Genomic DNA, 5,934 nt, shown 5'->3' with positions numbered 1-5,934 from the left:
CTCTTTGTCGACTTCTTGGCATGAATGTTCATAGCGCAACAAATATGAACTATTGCATGATCAACAGAGTATGCTATATATCATCTGTCATTCATCACTCATGAGTCAACTTTCTCAAGGAAGTTATGTTAATTTATGCTTTTAACAGGAATTGAGCAAGTGAGGTGAATATAATCATAGCTTTCCAGGAACTTTCCTGTACTTTAAAGCGGAGTCTGTCCTCGCTTTCTAAGGAAGTCTAGGGAAACACCACCTCAAAGTTGTCATCACCTAACAACAAGCCCTACGTTTGATGTTCAAGGGTGCACTGAGATCCAGCATGGCTGACAGAGAATACACCTGTTTTAGGATTTTCATTCTTAGAAGAGCTGTTTCAGACGAAAACAAATGTCTGTATGAGACAGTTTGTTTCTTATAACATACAATTTAAACATGTCATCACCTGAAACTGACAGAAGATACTGTAGGAGGTAGGAGTATATTGTTGTTCCCTGTCATCTCAACAAAGAAGTGGAAATTGTGACACAATGGTGACTTCTATTAAGTGATTACTGATAAGTGACAATAAGTAAAGAAAATTGCGTCCATCTAAAATACAGCAATGTCTACTCATGACCCCTTGTCTGAATGAAATGTAGTGCCGTGAGTGATTTTCCTAATTCAGATTATTTTTTGAATATTTCTGATAAGGGGTGAAACTCTTCCACATTTGACAAGTAAATCCCAATGATTAAAGAAAAGTCTGAAAAAGGATTTTGAGATCAGAGTATGATTTGTTGATTCTTTCCCAATTCTGTTGAACATCTCCATTTATTCTCACACCTCACATTCTTACACCGATGTCTGTATTTGATGTGTTATAACTATTTTTGAGTGCAAACCCTTTCCGCAAGATATTATCTGAGGAACATATGATACATTTAGCACACCTCTGGTAAAACCAAAGGGTTGAGACAAACATAACATAATAAAGTGTCATCATGGAATTTGTCATTCCTTGTAGTGTGTGAGTTTGTGTGTGTGTGGGTGGGTGGGTGTAGATGACAGAGCGTTTTAAGTACTGTATATATAGGCCCGCAAAGTTGCACCTTGCTATTTAAACTTTATTTGTGTATCAAGAACTGCTGAAGATTAAGCAAATAACTGACTACTGTCACTATGGATTTTAAACTCAATGCACTTCCAATGCGCTATGGTAAATATCTTTTATTATAATAAATGCTTTTTTTCTTTAGGTGAATATTTGAGGTATCTAATATTGCAGTTTAGTATTTAGCTGCTTAGGTTAAATGTCCATACCTAACATAATGCTGACAGATCAAATGTAGTTTTTCTGGGTGTGTATGTATTTGTTTTAGTAGTCGTGTGAATGTGCAGGTCTTTATATTTGGATCCCAGGGGAGACTGATCCACCCTAATTTAATGTCTCCTTGTAATTCTTGTGGCATACTCTTTACAGGTTAACTACGCCTGTCCTACCTTTGAAAGGAAACTACACTCTAAAAAAGTTGTCTTGTCTCAGGAAATAATTTCCAACTTGTTCATTAAGTAATCGCTCTTTCCTATTTTGTCTTGATTCATAACTTGAAAAAAATAATGAGCTTACATCCAATTGGTGCTTTAAGCTGTCCCTCTTTATCCGAGGCACAGGTTCACAACCCTTTAAAAGGAACTAACGTCTGTTTCCCTTCCCAACTATTTACGCCAAATTTGAAGAGAAATCCATCCTAAAGAAGCAGAAATCCTTTAACCTTGTATTCTGGTGTCTGTGTTACGTTTTACGTCACCTTTATCCACATGATCTTTTCTTAGTGCTTGTCTTGATGCTCCTGGAAGTCCAGTGGAGGCCCGTGTTTCCTGCTCCGACCCCCACCAGCTGTGACTTAGAGCGCACTCGTTCTCTCACCCACCTATTGATTTCTAATGCAAAAACCCTTCTGGATGAATATGTAAGTACCACCCGTTTTATTCTGTCATGTTGTCATTTTTCTAAGTACCATATATTTCCTGTACATAGTTTGTTGTTGCCATTCACATCCCTCAGGCTGTTAGGGACATTTAAATGTATCTACTGGTCTAAAACCATTTAGTTACTTGATGAAAACGCCTATGTGATCATGGCATCATCTTGGACAGCTGTGTGTGTGTGACATAATATCTGTGTGAACTTGCAGACAATGTGATCTCGCAGCTATTTTTGTTTGAATTTCATCCTCCCCTGCTGCCTGCAAGATGTGTAAGATGATCACAAGAATAGATGTACAGGAAATCCCTTGCTTAATCAGAAAAATGTGGGAAGAAGTTTCACATCTATCCACAGAGAAAGTCCGTTTAAAGCTGTGGCTAAAACTTGCATTGTAGCGTTATTGCCTAATACAACAAGTCTAACTGATATCTTTGCAACAATATTGCTGTTGTTTATCAATTTAAAAAATGTATACACTCATTTATTTGTGTCTGAAATAACTGAGATGAACCGATTGACTTTTTACCAAGACTTTAAATTTCTATTTCACGTGAACTTAATTTACGTGTACCATACCATACCTTCATTCACTTCCTAAAGTCCCTATAACTTGTGTTAGTTTGAAAATAAATAATCTTATTAACATACTGAAATGCTATTCACTATTGTTTGAATAAAAAATGAGTGTTTTACATTGATCGCCTTCAGTCAGCACTTTGTATATGGTGAATTAATTTCCATTCACTTGCTTTTTTATAGATACGATTCCATGTACTCGGGGACAATACACTTCCAGAAGATGCTCCCAACACCACAATATCTGGTGTCGACATTTATGAGCAGCTGCAGGACATCTACATCAAGAATCACCTTTTTTATTTACACATTTCAAAGGTAAAAGAATATCAGCAGAATCTTTGGAGCAAATCTAAACTATCGAGTACTATTGATCAGCCCCTGTCCCAGGTCAAGGGAAACCTCTACAACCTTTTAGCTAAAATAAAGAATATTCTTATAAACATCGACTCTTTGCCAACAACAGCAGCCCCACCACAGTGGACCCACAGTCATTCCTATGAAAAAAAAGAATATGGATGGACTGTCATAGTCACACTGAAGACCTGGCTTGAAAATGTGCTACAAGTACTTGACGAGGCAACACATGTGTGTGACACATAGACAGCGGGTGCACTCCTGAGAAGTCTGAGAAAATGATCCATGTGATGTCATCTGGTATCCTTATCTTCTCTGGTATATTTTTTAACCAAAGGCCCAGCATTATCAGTAGAGTTACATAACTGGGAATTTAGAGATGGAACATTCTTTCCTTCATTGTTATTCATGGTTAAATTGTCTCTGCTATAATATCTGCATCAATTTGGTTGACTTTTGGCTGCAAAGCCTGGTGGAAAATCAGTGTAGTGTGCATCACTATGGCTCACGCAGCCGCTCCTGATAGCACAGCCACGCTACCCATTGGAAATAATGGCCTTGCTTTGCACAATGTTCATTTTGTTATTGCTATTTATGGATATTTATTTGTTTTAAATGTGAATGAATGTCAATTAAGGGCCTATGGCCTGCAGACTGTGATGTGGCTTAAAGGGGACATATTATGATAAACTCACTTTTTGTATCTGGAGTGCCTATCAAGAACATTATTGTGTTGTCTGAACATTAAAGCATGTGAACATGTTCTAGTAGAAACCCAAAATACAAGTTGAACCTGAAAATGAGCATTATATGTCCCCTTTAAAATGGAGGTTATTGATATGTTTATTAAATATGTATTTTTTTATTTTTTTAATGGGTTGAAGAAAGAAATTATGTTATTATTATTATTATTATTATTTATTTATTTATTTATTATTATTATTATTATTATTATTATTATTATTATTATTATTGTTATTATTACTTTATGGACAACCATTTTTTTTATACAATGTAAGACTAATCTAAAAGCAGGAAAATGTAAAAGCAAGTGAAAAATGTGAAAAGAAGAAAGTGTATTGCAAGCCTAGAGAAAGCCCGCTTCTTTGTGTGCATTACATCCTTTATTGTAGTCCAATGTGTGAGATAGTGTAAGTTATGTTTGTTTTTTTGCGGTGATGTTGGTGTAATTCCTTAGTGATGGTGAAAAGAAGTTTGCATCATTCTCAACAGTGAGGGACTGGGCACTGGGTGTGTTTGTGATTGTGATGTGTCTAAGAAATCTGATGTTAATGCTTTGTTTATTGTTGTGTATGGTTTGATGCCTGGTATCTATTGAGCTCAACCATATGCTGACCTGAGCAGGTGATATGTTCCAGGTAGGTGAGGCTGAGAAAGGTGAAGCAAGTATTTGGCAGCTTGCTGTGAGGCTGCAGGTTGTATTTGTTGTTCTTTTTCACTTTTCTTAACTCATTCATGGTACTCTGACTAAACCTAATAAAGAAATTCAGATTCTGTAAAGTTCTGTATCAGTTTGATTTGTATTTCCTTTGCTAATGAAAGATAAAGGTTTTCATCAAGGCAACAAAAACAAACTTTTATTCAACTTTTAGGCTAAGGATTCGAGCACTTATCAGTCATACCCAATGTAATATCTACCAAATGAAACCAGTAATGTAGAAAATATAGCTGCAGGGTTAGACTGGACATAAAAGAATATAGTTGAGTGTGGTTAGTGTCACGTATACGCACAGGAAGTATTGCATCAGGGGATCAGAGAAGGAATGAATGAATCATAGAATCATCACAAAACAATATGTGATTAAAAAAAGATGATGTATATTAAAGAAATATTGTTTGTCAGAGTTCGTTTTTAAGCTGAAATGATGTAAAGATGACATGGTTGTTTATCTTTGGCGTCCACAGTCAGAATAATTGACAATACAAATTCACTATTGAGTGTGGGTCATGCAAGGTGAATAAAAGCTAGAGATAAAACTTCATATTTCTTCTCCTTAAACAAACCAAAAACATTTCCCAAACCAAAGATAATTTACTTAAATTTGACCCAAGAAACAAAAAGATTTTTCTCTTTCAGTTATTTGCAGAATGTTTATGAATGTTTTTGCACCGGAACCAGAGTGACGTTTGTGTTGATTACAAATGATCTTCATCAGTAATTTGCAGCATTTCCTTAAACGGAAGTGACAAAAAAGCTGTGTGCAAGGTGTTGACATGTCAAAGGAACCCAAGCTTGATTGGTTTGCCTCTTTACTTATTTCATCAAAGGATACGGCTTATATAGATGTAAGGGGAAGTTTATCTTCAGAACCTACTTCATCTCTTTTGAGAGGTTTGCAAGTCAGTCACAAATCAGTCCTTGTCATATTTGAAAACTTGAAGGAAGTCAGAATGAAATCCAGAGCAGGTACAGTATGCCATGTAACTCACATTCTTGCATTTGTCTTGCAATATCATGGCATGGATTTAAAATGTTGTGATTGTGCACTTGCATTTGCAGGTTTTCTGACTGTGGTGTGCGCCTGGGTGGGGATTCTGATGCAAAGCTTGGACGCAGGACATGCGCCAAAAAAACACGCTGATGGTGTTTCATGTAGAGCGAAAGAGCTGACGGCTCTCACCAAAAGTCTAGTTGATGAGAGCTTGACAGGTTTTGTAAGTAACATAATACTGTCTCTGAAGATGGTGTGTAACAGTGTACTGTTGCACATGCTATAACATTTCAATTACAACCAAACGATGTAACACTATTTAGATGGATAGCTAAAACTTTGTCAATGTTTAATAATTGGTTTCTGGGCCATTTATCGATGTAATGTTTACATTTTTTCAAATCGTTTGGTAATGATTTGAAAATGTATCTTTGGTCTCATGGATATTGGGACATTGACATGCATCAATAAGCATTAATGTTGGCTTTTTATAACAGTAACTTTTATTTGGGTTTGGTTTAGATCCATATATTTTTGTAACCTTCTGAAGATTTTGGAATTGATCTTCTCTTCCAGGATAAA

Source organism: Cottoperca gobio, chromosome 9, assembly GCF_900634415.1.
Source record: "Cottoperca gobio chromosome 9, fCotGob3.1, whole genome shotgun sequence".
Lineage (NCBI taxonomy): Eukaryota > Metazoa > Chordata > Actinopteri > Perciformes > Bovichtidae > Cottoperca > Cottoperca gobio.
The sequence above is the reverse complement of the archived record's forward strand: the minus strand, read 5'-3'. Positions refer to the sequence as shown.